A 14,633-nucleotide genomic window follows, 5' to 3' on the forward strand; every position below is an offset into this window, starting at 1 on the left:
CATGAAACTCGCCGACTGACGGAGGAACCCGACGCCACTCTGCTGGCCACCGACCAAGGGTCGGCCGTCTCCTCCCATCGCCGTACAGTCGCCAGACCTTGTCAGCTCTGACACGGACATGCGGCACAGTTCCCCAGGGGCATTGTCCCGCCGAGAGCGAGGTCAACCCTGGTGACTAGACGGCCACACGGCGACGTGACATTCCACGGTGGCTCTGACAGTCTACAGTGAGTTGACAGTTCCTCACTTGTCCGCGCCATTAATGACGGCGCCATACCGTGCTCCACTATATATACCGGGGAAGGCAACAGTGCAAAGGGTCGATCCGCCCTTCTCTCCCACATACGCAGGCTCGCTTCTCTTTCTCTCCCTCTCAGAGCTCTCTGTCTGCATTTTACTGTTGCCCAGTCACCTCTCTGACTTGACCGTCGGAGGGTCCCCGCCGGAGCCGCCTCCGGTCAGTGCGGACTTCCTTTTGCAGGTGCACGCTTCCCGGCGATCGGGCGACGAGGCGATTGGCCGCAACAGATTGGCGCGCCAGGAAGGGGACAGCATGACAAAGACAAGAGCTCAACGATCGAGAGTCACTGGGTCGGCAAGGCGTTCTTCCCGTCGGGAAGAAGCCTCCCCGCCCCCACCGGCGGCGGAGCCTAGCTCTCCGCGCCCTGCAGTGACCACGGAGGCCCAGATTGCGGCCATCGTACGGCAGATGATCGTACTGACCGACGCAGTCAAAAGCCTCCAGCAACAACCGGCGGCCCGACCTATGCCTTCCAGGAGCAGCCGCCGACGGTCGCGCCGACCCCTGCCGCCTCCAGGCGAGCACTCCCAACAGCGCTCCCACGGGGAGGAGGAGGGTCGACCACGGCGCGACGACCGACGGTCTCAGCGGCCCTCTCCTTCCCCGTTGGAACGGGCGAGGAAGGAGAAGCGGCCGCGCACACCGTCGGCCTCTCCTTCAGAGTCTTCCGGAGGCTCCACTCCCGGGGTCTCCCAGCATCGACGAGCGGACGACTACGAGCGACGGTTCGAGGAGATCGACCGCCGACTCGCCCAACTGCAGATGGACGGCCAGAAGTCTTCGAACGACGTCGACTTCCAGACCGCCCAGCCTCTCTCTCGACTGGTCCTCGATGAGCCGATTCCCAGTCGGTTCAAAATGCCGAACGTGGAGCCATACGATGGCTCCACCGACCCGGTCGACCACCTCGAGAGCTATAAAGCTCTCATGACAATTCAAGGGGCAACCGACGCTCTTTTTTGCATCGGCTTCCCCGCCACACTCCGCAAGGCTGCCAGGGCTTGGTACTCCGGTCTTCGATCGGGCAGTATCCATTCCTTCGCGCAGCTCGAGCACTCGTTCGTGGCCCATTTCAGCACCAGCCGAAAGCCGCCGCGAACGTCGGATAGCCTTTTCTCCCTCAAGCAGGGGGAAAACGAGACGCTCCGACACTTCGTGGCGCGATTCAACGCTGCCACGCTCGAGGTCCGGGACCTCAACGAAGACATGGCGGTTTCAGCCATGAAGCGGGGCCTGAGGTCTCCCGATTTACTTATTCTCTGGACAAGACCCTCCCCCGAACATACGCCGAGCTACTGGAGCGCGCATACAAGTATATGCGCGCGGACGAAGGAGCGTCCGACCGACGCCTGGTCGAGCCCAGGGGTCCGAAGGAGAAGCGAAGAAAAGGTCGGGAGCCCGCCGAACCAAGCAGGCCCCCGGCCGGTAGTCGGCTTTCTCCACCCCGACAGATCCAAAAATCACCCCGCCGACAGACTCCGAGGTCGGTGCGTCCCAGGTATGACTCCTACACTCCTCTCTCCGCTCCCCGTGCGCAGATCTTGATGGAGATCGAAGGGAAGGAATACCTGCGACGGCCTCCGCCTCTGAAGGCAAAGGGCCTCGACCATCGGAAGTACTGCCGGTTCCATCGGAGCCACGGCCACGATACCGAGCGATGCATCCAGTTGAAGGACGAGATCGAAAATCTCGTCCGCCGAGGGTATCTCGGCAAGTTTCGAAAGGGTCCGCCGACCCGACCGACTGCCGATCGACGCCCCCAGCCGACTGAAGAGGCACCGACTAACCAGCCGACGGCCGGAGTCATCAACATGATTTCCAAGCGGCTGGGATCGGGGACGTCTACAGGGGGGGAGCCGGCGAAAAAGCTACGACCGAACGACGTAATCACCTTCGCGGAAGACGACGTTCGGGGCATCCAGACTCCTCACGACGACGCTGTTGTTGTGTCGGCGACGATAGCCAATTACGATGTAAAACGAATCTTTGTTGATAATGGAAGTTCGACGAATGTTTTGTTTTACTCGACCTTCTCCCGAATGCGACTACCGACTGATCGACTTAGTGGGGTCTCCACGCCCTTGATCGGCTTTGCCGGAGACACCGTCACGACAGAAGGAGAAATCGCCCTGCCCGTGACGGTCGGAACCGAACCACGGCAAAGCACAGTCTCCCTCATTTTCGCGGTCGTCCAAGTTCCTTCGGCCTACAACGCCATTCTCGGGCGACCCGGATTGAACGCCCTCAGGGCAGTCGTCTCGACGTACCATCTCCTTGTTCGATTTCCGACCAAAAATGGGGTCGGAGAGATGCGCGGAGATCAACAGCTCGCCCGACGATGCTTTCAAATCTCCGCCCAGAGCAACGAGACAAAGGATCCCCTGACAATCGACAAACTGGATCAACGGGAGGAGGAAGAGCGGGGTTCGCCGGCCGAGCAGCTCGAGGCATCCCGGTAGGAGAAAATCCAGACAGAAAAGTTTGGGTCGGGTCCCAATTGCCCGACGCCGAACGCCACCGACTGGCGGAGCTCCTGACGGCCAACGCCGACATATTCGCATGGTCGGCAGCTGATATGTCGGGCATCCCTCCGGAAACGATGACTCACCGACTCAACATCGATCCGACGATGAAACCGGTGAGGCAGAAGAAAAGGTCCTTCGCCCCGAAAGGCAGAAGGCCATCGACGAGGAAGTGGACAAGCTGCTCGAGCGGGCTTCATTCGGGAATCCACGTATCCCGATTGGCTCGCCAATGTCGTCATGGTCAAGAAAGCCAACGGGAAGTGGAGGATCTGCATCGACTACACCGACCTCAACCGAGCATGCCCGAAGGATAGCTTTCCACTCCCAAAGATCGACCAGCTGGTGGATGCGACGTCCGGATTTCGACTGCTCAGCTTCATGGACGCCTTCGCCGGGTACAATCAGATCCGGATGGCGCCTGAAGACGAGGAGCACACCGCGTTCGTGACCCCCAAGGGCCTCTACTGCTACAGGGTGATGCCCTTCGGATTGAAGAACGCCGGTGCCACCTACCAGCGACTCGTCAATAAGGTCTTCAAAGACCAGATCGGCCGCAACATGGAAGTGTATGTGGACGACATGCTGGTGAAGAGCACGCAGATCCCGGACCATGTTCAGGATCTCGAGGAGACCTTCCGCACCCTTCGACGACACCGAATGAAGCTCAATCCGACCAAATGCGCCTTCGGGGTGACCTCGGGGAAGTTCCTCGGATTCCTCGTTTCTCAGAGAGGGATCGAGGCCAACCCTGAGAAGATAAAGGCGATCCTCGACATGCGTCATCCGAACACCAAGAAGGAGGTCCAACAACTGAACGGGAGAATCGTCGCTCTTAGCCGATTCATTTCCCGATCAGCTGAAAGGTGCCTCCCGTTCTTCAAAACCTTGCGCCAGGCGAATGGTTTCTCTTGGCCGGATGAGTGCGAACAGGCCTTTGAAGACCTGAAAAAGTACCTGGCTTCCCCGCCGCTGCTCGTAAAGCCGCAGGTCGGGGAGACCTTGTATCTCTACTTGGCCACATCTTCCGAGGCGATCAGTTCGGTGCTCGTTCGGGAAAACGAGTGCCGAACCCATCAGCCCATCTACTACATCAGCAAAGTGCTCCACGGCGCCGAAGCCAGATACTCGGAGACGGAAAAGATGGTCTTCGCCCTGACCGTCTCCGTGCAACGGCTCCGCCCATACTTCCAGGCCCATGCCATCGTGGTACTCACCAACCAGCCCCTGAGGGCCGTACTGCGCCGACCCGACACATCCGGACGACTCGCTAAGTGGGCAATGAAACTTAGCGAGTTCGACATCCAGTACCGACCAAGGCCTGCCTTGAAGGCTCAGGTCTTGGCCGACTTCATCGCCGAATGCCCGACGACCGACAAAAGGTCGGGAGATGAAGGCCCGGGACGAAATTCGATCTCTGAGCGGGACCCGATCTCCACCTGGGTACTTCACATCGACGGAGCCTCCAACGCTCAGGGAAGCGGGGCCGGGCTCCTGCTCACGAACTCGGATGGGGTAGTCACCGAATACGCCCTCCGGTTCGACTTCAAGGCCTCCAACAATCAAGCCGAATACGAGGCACTCCTCGCGGGCTTGAGGATGGCGAAGGAATTGGGCGTCGACAGCCTCCGGGCATTCTCCGACTCTCAGCTGATCGTGGGGCAGGTCAAGGGCGACTTCGAGGCGCGAGATCCGACCATGATCAAGTATCTTCAGAAGGTAAAGGATCTCGTGGCCCGCCTCGAGTATTTCGAGATCTCCCACATCCCCAGGACGGAGAACGCCCGTGCCGATGCTCTCTCCAGATTGGCAACGTCGGCCTATGATTCATTGGGTCGGACGTTCGTCGAAAATCTCCAACAGCCGAGCATTGATCGGGTCGAAGAAGTGCAGCAGCTGACGTCTGAACCCAGTTGGATGGACCCGATCGTCCGGTACCTGTCCGAGGGGACCAGTCCCAAAGATCCCGCGGATGCCAAGCGACTCCGATGGTCGGCATCACAATATGTGATCGTGGACGGCCGACTCTAGAAGAGGTCGTTCTCCCTCCCTCTGCTCAGGTGCTTGGGTCCGACCGACGCTGACTACGCCCTCCGGGAGGTTCACGAAGGAATTTGTGGGAATCACTTGGGGGGCAAGTCCTTAGCCTTCAAGGTCCTACGACAGGGCTACTACTGGCCGACCATGAGGAAGGATGCGGCAGAGTTGGTCCGAAGGTGCGAGCCATGTCAGAAGTATGCCAATATTCAGCACCAACCGGCCGGCCAAATCACTCCCATTGTCGCTCCATGGCCCTTCGCTCAGTGGGGAGTCGATATTCTCGGCCCCTTCCCACCGGCGTCGGGCCAAAGGAAGTTCATCGTTGTCGCCATCGACTACTTCACGAAGTGGGTCGAGGCCGAGCCCTTGGCGCAGATCACCGAGAGGAAGATGGAGGACTTCGTCCAAAAGTCCATCATCTTCAGGTTCGGATTGCCGCACACCATCATCACTGACAACGGACGGCAATTCGACAACCGAGACTTCAAGGACTTCTGCGCCAGGTTCCACATCCGTCATCGACTAACTTCAGTCGGGCACCCACAGTCCAACGGTGAGGTTGAGGTGACGAACCGAACCTTGCTCCATGGACTTAAGACCCGACTGAACAAAGCCAAAGGTCTCTGGGTCGACGAGTTGGGCTCCGTCCTATGGGCTTACCGAACGACCCCCCGTGTCCCGACCGGAGAGTCGCCGTTCAGTTTGGCCTACGGGACAGAAGCTGTGATCCCGCTCGAGATTGGCCTGCCGTCTTCAAGGGTCGAGCGGTACCACGAGCCGGACAACTCCGAAAGTCGGAGGGCCGACCTAGACCTTCTCCCCAAGCTGCGAGATGAGGCTCAAATCCGAATGGCCTCATACCGACAGAGGGTCGCCCGGTACTACAACGCCAAGGTCAGACCAAAGCTCTTCAGGCCTGGCGACCTAGTCTTGAGGAAGGCGGAGGTATCGAAGCCCTTGGACCAAGGGAAGTTGGCTCCCAACTGGGAAGGACCCTACAGGGTTGCTGGCACCTTCGGGCCGAGAGCCTATCGGCTGGAAACCCTTGAGGGAAAAACCATTCCCCGGACTTGGAACGCCGACAACTTGAAGCTGTATTGCCAGTGAATTCTGTAATTCAATTGTCGGAATACACGTCCAGTTTGAAAAATTGGAGTTCTAACTCTTCCACTACCGGTCGGCGCTCAGCCCCGACGCGCCGACGCGGATCTGGCACCGACGACACATCGGCCCCTTACGCGGACCGATGCATCTACAACGATGGGAGTCAATACTCCTTCGACGACTTGTCGGACCTCCACAAAGGGCCGATGGACTCTTATGAACGGGAGTTCATGCTCCCTCTACGGTCGAATTTTCGGGCAGAATCCGTCGGCCGACAGGCCGATCGGGCCCCGACCGAAGAAAGGCAAAAAGCCCACGCGACTATTGTCGCGACTTCCGACCGAGCTACGGCCGGTCGAGGGATATTCGGCTTACCACCGTCTATCGCACGACGCGACCTTTGTCGCATCTACGACTTGCCGACCGCCAAACGGCCGGCTGAACGACATTCTGCTTACCACCGGACGTCGGGAAACATCGAACCCGACGCAAGGGTATGGGGGGCCCGACTTACTATCGTCTCCCCGACAATACGCCGGACGCCGGACGCCGACAATACCCTCGGAGCTGAACAAGTTGCTGAAGCCCTACCGACTTATGCGAGTTGGTGACTTGACTAAGTCAGCGACTAACGTTCGACATTGCAGACGTGTTTGGCATTGCAAACAGGGGGAAAAGGCAAAAGAAGAATTCATTCAAGACTAAAAGTTTTTCCATAAACAAAGGAAAGTCTACAAGGTAAAGGCCGGAGCCCAATTACAATCCAAGGCAAAGTAGAAGACAAAATGGAACCGACTAATTATCGGAGTCGACGTCCTCCACTGGACGACGATGCGAGTTGGTCGGAAGATCCGCTCCGGCTTCAGCCATCGGAGCCGACTGGTCTTCGGCAACCGGCTCTGCGACGCCTTCAGCTTCCGCCCTGGTGGAGAGACCATCCGACGCTGGTCCGGCCGTCTCCTCCGCAGCTGGGGCCTCCGACCCTGGCAGAACCACGTTGCTGAGGTCAAGTTCGGGGTACAAGCTCCGAACGGCTTCCCGGGCGTCCTCGTACCCGACTTGGTACGAGAGGTAGCCGCTCTCGAGGAGCTCTTCGCGGTACTCCTCTGAGTCCCGGAAGACCTCGACCGCCCGGCCCAAAGCCAACTTCGCCGACTCTGATTCGGCTTTGGCAACGTCTGCGTCGGCCTGAGCGGCGGCATGACCTTCTTCGGCCTTGGCGAGGTTCTCGAGACTCGCCCGAAGTTGCTCGCGCTCGCCCTCCAACTCTTTGCCGACACTGTCTCGCTCGTGTCGGAGCCGACGGATGGTCCGGGACTTCTTGGCCGCATCATCCTTCGCCGATTTGAGCTCCGACTCCAGCGACGCCTTGGCCTCCTTGAGTCCGGAGATCTCCTCCGAGAATCGGGAGACCTCCCCCTCGAGTCGATTCTCCCGGTCGACCGACTGTTGAAATTGGTCGAGAAGGATGGCCTTCTCGGCTTCGAGGCTCGCGACCTTATCTCTCCAGGCCGCGCGCATGTCCCCAAACTTCCGATATCCGGCCTCCAGCTCGGATATGTTGAAGACCAGCTGCACAAAAAAGAGCCGACTGTTAGTAAGCCGGACTTGCGATGCTACGATTGAAAGCAGAGGGAAAGGGAGCTTACCCGGATCATCATCGGATAGAAGGACGACAGCATGTCGGAAACACGCTGGTTCTTCATCGCTTCGATATCGGCGGGAAGGAGGAGTGCTTGGCATAGTCTCCTGGCCAAGTCGTGGTTGGCCAGGCCCGACGCACCCTCGGGAAGCGGAAAGTCGGCCGACCCACCCGCCGATCGACCTTCGTCACCCGACGCCATTGGGGCCTTACCTCGGCTTGCCGTCCAGGCCCTGATGTCGGAGATTGACGGCAAGCTTGAGCCCGACCGAGTCTCGGCAGACGGCGCGGCGGTGGCATGCGTCGGCAGCCCCGGTTCGCAGACTTCCTCCCGAACCTCCGGGTCTGCTGGGCGGTCGGCGTGCCCCCGGCAGAGTCGGCCGCTCGACGGTCGGGCGAAGCAGCAACCCCGACTGACGCTCCCTCGGGCGGGGCATCAACAAGCACTGTCGGCACCGACAGTGCGATCACCGGCTCCGACTCCGACCTGGGTGGCTCGCTCGGCGGAACCACGCGGGGCCTCTTGGGAGGCTGTGACGGTCCGGCACCGGCCGCCGGCCTCTTCCTCACGGCGTGCTGACGTATGTCGGCTGCCGACAGTCGCGTCCTCGGCGGCATATCTGAAAAAGACGACGAAAGGTTAGAGCTAAAGAAGAAGACAGAAAAGAAAATGAAGACGTCGGGAGAATGCAAACCGACCTAAACGGGGGACCGGGCTAAGGCCGGCGTCGTACAAGGCCTGCTCGGTGACGAGCTCGCTCTGCTTCGGCACCGAGATATCCTTTAGCCGATGGAAGTCCTCCCGATCGTCGACCTCCACCCGACTGTTCTCATTTGGATCGGTTCGGGGGTTCCCCCAACGGACTGGAAACCCCCAAGGGGCAGAGGACGACGTGAAGAAGAACTGATTCTTCCATCCGTGAATGGATGTTGGAAGACCAGTAATGAAAGAGAGCCCTTTCCGAGGAATGAAATACCACCACCCTCGGGCTTTAGGGTGAGGGCGGAGGACAAAGAAGACTCGGAAAAGAGAGATCCGAGGTTCGGTCGGCAAAAACCAACACAGGAGGGCGAAGCTGACTATCAGCCGAACCGAGTTCGGCGCAAGTTGTGCCGGGCATAACCCGTAATAGTCCAGAACGTTCCGGACGAACTCCGGAATCGGGAATCGAAGGCCGGCCCGGAGATCCTCCAGATAGAAGGCCACCTGACCCTCGGACGGGCTATTAACCCGACCATCGACGCCAGGGGCGAACAGCCGAATCTGCTCCGGGACGCAGTACTGCTCCCGGAGCCGATCGACGTTCAGCCCCGAAAGTGAAGAAGCCTCCACCTCCGGGGACGACCGAGTGTCTTCGGTCGGCTCTCCCGACCGACTACCTCGTGGGGACGTCCTAGCCATGAGCTCAAAGAAATGGCAAGGAAGAAAGGAAAAAGAAAGAGGAAGGCTACTCTAGCCCTTGGAAGGAAAGAGTCGCAAAGGGGAGACAGGGCGGAGAAGTACCTGGAGCGGAGGCTCAAGCGGGCAGAGTCTCGACTGTAAAAATGAGAGGGGTAAAAAACCATGTGGGGGTAACTTTGTATATATAGTGCTCCCCAACGGTCGAGATGAAGGCACGCACAGCAAAGACTCCCCGGATTTCGCCGCGTGGCGTCATCAGGGCCGTCAAACGGTCCGACGGTTCGACGCACCCCCCTTCAGATTGCGCCACGTCGCCTCCATCCGCTCCACCGAACGCGAACCGATGGCCACGCGCCACGTGTCGCGATGGGACACGACGGTTCCACTTCCCGATGGGACTCGACGGTTCCACTTCCCGATGGGACATGACACCTGGCACCGGTTTTGTCGCTGACACCAGCGGGACATCCGGCACGGCGGACGTCCGGCGCCAACCGACACCTGAGGCTGATGGGACGAGACGTCTGGCGCCGACTGGATGTCGGGCGCCAGTAAACCTCTCGATATGTACAGGGCGTCGGACACCGTATCAATCGGCGGTACGGTCGGATCCTCGCACACGACGAATCCACTCCTAGTCGCCAGCACATCACCCGACTTAGGAGTGGAGGGGGGCAACTGTTGGGGGAAACCCACCGACCGACTATCGGAGGGCCCGACCGGCTGGCGGCCCGACCGACCGACCTCGACTGAAAGCCGGGGGTGACCGACTAACGGACGCTACCGACGGCTTTTCGATGGCCCAATCGCCGACTGGAGGTATGTCGGGCGTATCCTTCCCGACCGACCAGACCCAGAGGCCGACTCACATGAAACTCGCCGACTGACGGAGGAACCCGACGCCACTCTGCTGGCCACCGACCAAGGGTCGGCCGTCTCCTCCCATCGCCGTACAGCCGCCAGACCTTGTCAGCTCTGACACGGACATGCGGCACAGTTCCCCAGGGGCATTGTCCCACCGAGAGCGAGGTCAACCCTGGTGACTAGACGGCCACACGGCGACGTGACATTCCCACGGCGGCTCTGACAGTCTACAGTGAGTTGACAGTTCCTCACTTGTCCGCGCCATTAATGACGGCGCCATACCGTGCTCCACTATATATACCGGGGAAGGCAACAGTGCAAAGGGTCGATCCGCCCTTCTCTCCCACATACGCAGGCTCGCTTCTCTTTCTCTCCCTCTCAGAGCTCTCTGTCTGCATTTTACTGTTGCCCAGTCACCTCTCTGACTTGACCGTCGGAGGGTCCCCGCCGGAGCCGCCTCCGGTCAGTGCGGACTTCCTTTTGCAGGTGCACGCTTCCCGGCGATCGGGCGACGAGGCGATTGGCCGCAACAACAGCTATTCTGACTATATAATAAGTAAGATACAGTGCCGCAGAAGAAAAGAATCACGGCACAAGGAAGATAGGCAGCAGCAAAGTTACACCAAGCAACATCATAAAGTTTCAAATGACCAAAAAAGCAAGTGAACTTCTGAGAAAAATAATGGAGCTGGATGAAAGAAAATCCAAATACCAGCCTCTAAGAAAGAGCTGTTGACGGCGACTTCCGAGTAGGTGAAATATATAGCAGCGTAACATAGTGCGAAAAACATGATCAGCTGAAATCCTAAGCCAGAAAATCCCAAACAACAAAAGATAACAGTGGAAATACCGGAAGCAAAATGAAAACATGAACTCTATTAGAAGAAAAGAGGAATATAAATCAAATTCCTCCATCATTCTGCACAAGATAATTATTATCACATGAACTTCATACCATCGCCATATGCTTGCAACAATTGTGTGACAGACACATCCGCAGCTAGCAGACTGAGAAGTCCACTTAAAATCACGCCCTAGAGGCCGGTTAGCCATGTAATCAGCTGCTTGGTTTGCTTATCTGTGGATGTGAAACACTTTATAAAAACAGCAAGAGATGCTTTCCATGCTAATAAATCCTAAAGAAAAGGAATATGCCTATATTTTGTTAGAGATGCATGAGTTAGCCAAGAAACTAGAGCTGCTAATCTCCTTCTAAAAAGATGGTAGAACATTGTAAGTCACGCACTGCAGCTTGCACCCCCAAACCAAGCAACAATCAATTCAACAAAAGGAACCAATGAATGCGGCAACAAATTTACCTCCGACTAGCAACAACTTGGCATTCTGATCCCTTGTCATATATCATGCAGCTACCTGAGTTGCTACCATACAAGCATCAAAGTTAATCTTAATGACTCCATGGGGAGAAGGTCACCACGAGACCATATATACAAGATAATTAAAGTATAAGATTATATTATGTTGAGTGCAGCAACTCTAGTGCCTAGACAGAGTCACTAATGCATGTCTTCTATTTATAGTCTCATAATTTGAAAAAACATAAGCTTTACCAATTATCCGAGCTAGTGTTTATACCGTTGGTTAAAAATTCTTGCACTACAACTTTGCCAAAGTATCCGTGCAATGCATGCCATCATTGTTTTCTTGATCTATCAAGACATTGACATAAACTCCATCAATGCCGATAAATGAAAGATGAAGAAAGTCAATAGATACATATTACAGAGATGCTGCGGACAAACCATAGCAAAAGAACAAGTAAATATGACATAAGTACAGCCTTTCACAGTTTCCAGGCATAAAACATAAGTCTGCATAGCAATTGACAGAATACTATATTGAGCAAGAAAATTTTAATTGATGATCTGCTCCTCCTAATTTGCCACCAAAAGATTTTAATCCTAGATGGCATCTTCCACTTCCAAATCCGGTGAAACAAGTGGGGGGATCAGCATATTGCTGCCGGTATGCAATAAATGATGCATGTCCTTTGATTAATGTCTCATAAACATCTATCACAAATTTGATCCATCAATCTGACCGTATTTGGCCAGTCATGAATATATTTGGATTTGGGTTAAACTAATTCGGATCGCAAATAGATTGACTCATTTAACCTCTTTACTTTTTGGATTGGATTCTGATTTCAGATGTTTGACCTGTTAAACTTATTTAACCCATTTAATTTTTAGATCGGTTTGGATAACCCATTTAATCTGTGTGTGATTTTTTGGATGAATAAATCTAGGGGTGACCAATGTAAAATTCAAAACCGACACTTCTTAGCTTCTATTCATGAAGCGTGATTGAAATGCCCAAAACTCTGCCATGTGGGCCACTATTTCAATGCATCCCATCCAGTCATCCCTTTTACCCCATCAGCCATTATGATTGATTAGGTTACTTTTCTTTTCTAACCTTAAGCTCTCTTCTTTTAGGTCTTTGGTTCTTTTTCTCTTGCTCTTGGCCGACTAGATAGCATCCCATTTTCTTATCGATCGAGCGACAAGGTGGTGATCTCTTCATCAACTCTAGGTGTCTTTAGTGATCCTAATGTTTCATTCTTCCCCCTTCCACTCTCTGGTAGTCGAAACCCACATAATCCTAGCCTTAATCCACTTTTCAATCTCCATCAATCCATCGGAGATCAAAAACCATAGGAGATCTAAAAAATCCATTCCCTCTCTCTTCTCCTCTCAATTTCGATCCAGGTATCATTTTTTTCTAACTTTTTTGATGATTTTTTGAATCAATTTCTTCACTTTAGGGTTCTATTTGATGCTTGATTAATTCTTACATTGAAGATTCACATCAGTTTCTGTGATTTTTCGCTAATAGATTTGATTATATTTTTCTTTTTGGGATTGTTGCTTTGGGGGGTGAGTGTGTGCGAGGGAGTTTTGGATTTTTAGACCCTATTTCAAAGGGTCCCCTTTTTTAATGATTTTTCAAGTAGACTTTTTACTTTTTATCATTAGCATATTTTCATATGCTCTTGTAATTTTAGATTAGTTATCTCATTATAGTTTGGATCATCCACTCTTTAACTTCTTCTTAGCTATAGAAAGCATTAACTATTCTATTTTTTTTATATTATTTGTCAGTAAATTGATTATAAAGAGTAATTTATAATTTTTAGAATCTTTTAAAGATTTTAAAATTATACATATGGAGTTGGAAAGAACACTGACTTGAGAATAGAAAATGCAACAAGAAATATGAAAAGATGAACTAGTAAATATAAAAATAGAAAATAAGTAATAAACATGTTCAATAAGTTAAATATATTGGATTAGGCTGGATTAAAATAAATTATCAATTTATTAAACAAATTAAATAGATTGGATTGGATTGAATTAACAGTTATCCATTTAACAAATAGATTAAACAGATCAAATCACATTATCTATTTATTAAATATATTAGATTTAAATTATAAATTTTAATTTATTAAATAAATAGATTAGATTTAAATTTAAAATTTTTTATCCAATCCATCTATTTATATCTGATCCTATCCGATTCCAACTTTTAGACTTAAGCAGCCAAAGTTTAAGCGAGGCCGACCAAACCAAGCTTCTAAACAAACTTTTGGTCCATTATTGAAAAATCAAAATATTGGTACCACAAGCAGCCAACCCCTAGGCTTTCATTCATATTGCATTTGGTGCATTATCAGATAGTGGTAATCTGGATTAGCTAATAATCTGGATTATATATAATTTGGATACATTGTTAGTAATATTGATTACTGTGTTTGGTACACGCTGGTAATATTGCAATAAAATTACTAAGAATATTGATCGATATGTTTGGTATGACAATCAGATTACTGATAATGTAACATCAAAATTTCAAAATATCTTTAAATCAAATTTATTAAAAATCACATCCTATGCACAAAATTTTTAATTTTATAAAATAAAAAAAATAAAAAAATAAAAAAATATTTATATATTATAATATATTATATATTATATATATATAATATAATATAATAATAATATTATTATTTTCCTTCCTTCTCCTTCCCCCGCATGCCATAACCCCCCGACCCCCGATTGCTCCACCCCCGGCCCTTCGACTGTCCGCCCTCTTCCCTGACAGTCGCATCTCCGGCATCGCCTCCGACCCTCCAACCGTCTATGTCACCCCCTGCACCGTCCCCTGGCCCCTCGACGAATCTGCACCCGACGCCCTCCGCAGCCGCCTTCATTATTTATTATCAAAATAAAAGATTCGATGGCTATTATTATTATTATAAAAAATTTTATAATTTTTTTATTATTTTTTAATACTTATTATTATTATCATTATTATTATTATTATTATTTTCTCCTTCTTTCTCCCTCTCCCGCATGCCACATCCCTCTACGCACCCTACCCCCCATGGCACCCCGTCCGTTGCGCCTTCGACACCGCCCCTCGATCGTTTGCGCCTCTTCCCATCCTCCAGCATCGCCCTTGGACCTCCGACGAACCTGCACCCCACACCCGCTGCGGCCACCTCCATTGCCATGAGCCAGAGCCACCTGAAGTGGGGGCTAGCATAGAGGGCAAGGCGGCTGAGTTCCACCACCGCCCCCCATCGAGCCACCATATCTGGCGCCACCCCATACTCTACCATTTTCTGCCCCGGCTACAGCGTTTTTGTCGACCCGTCCACCACGTCCCCCTCCTCTGCTATCGGGGTGGCCATCACCGCAAACCAAGTTATCGCGGATCTGACCACCCCGA

Source organism: Elaeis guineensis, chromosome 2, assembly GCF_000442705.2.
Source record: "Elaeis guineensis isolate ETL-2024a chromosome 2, EG11, whole genome shotgun sequence".
Classification (NCBI taxonomy): domain Eukaryota; kingdom Viridiplantae; phylum Streptophyta; class Magnoliopsida; order Arecales; family Arecaceae; genus Elaeis; species Elaeis guineensis.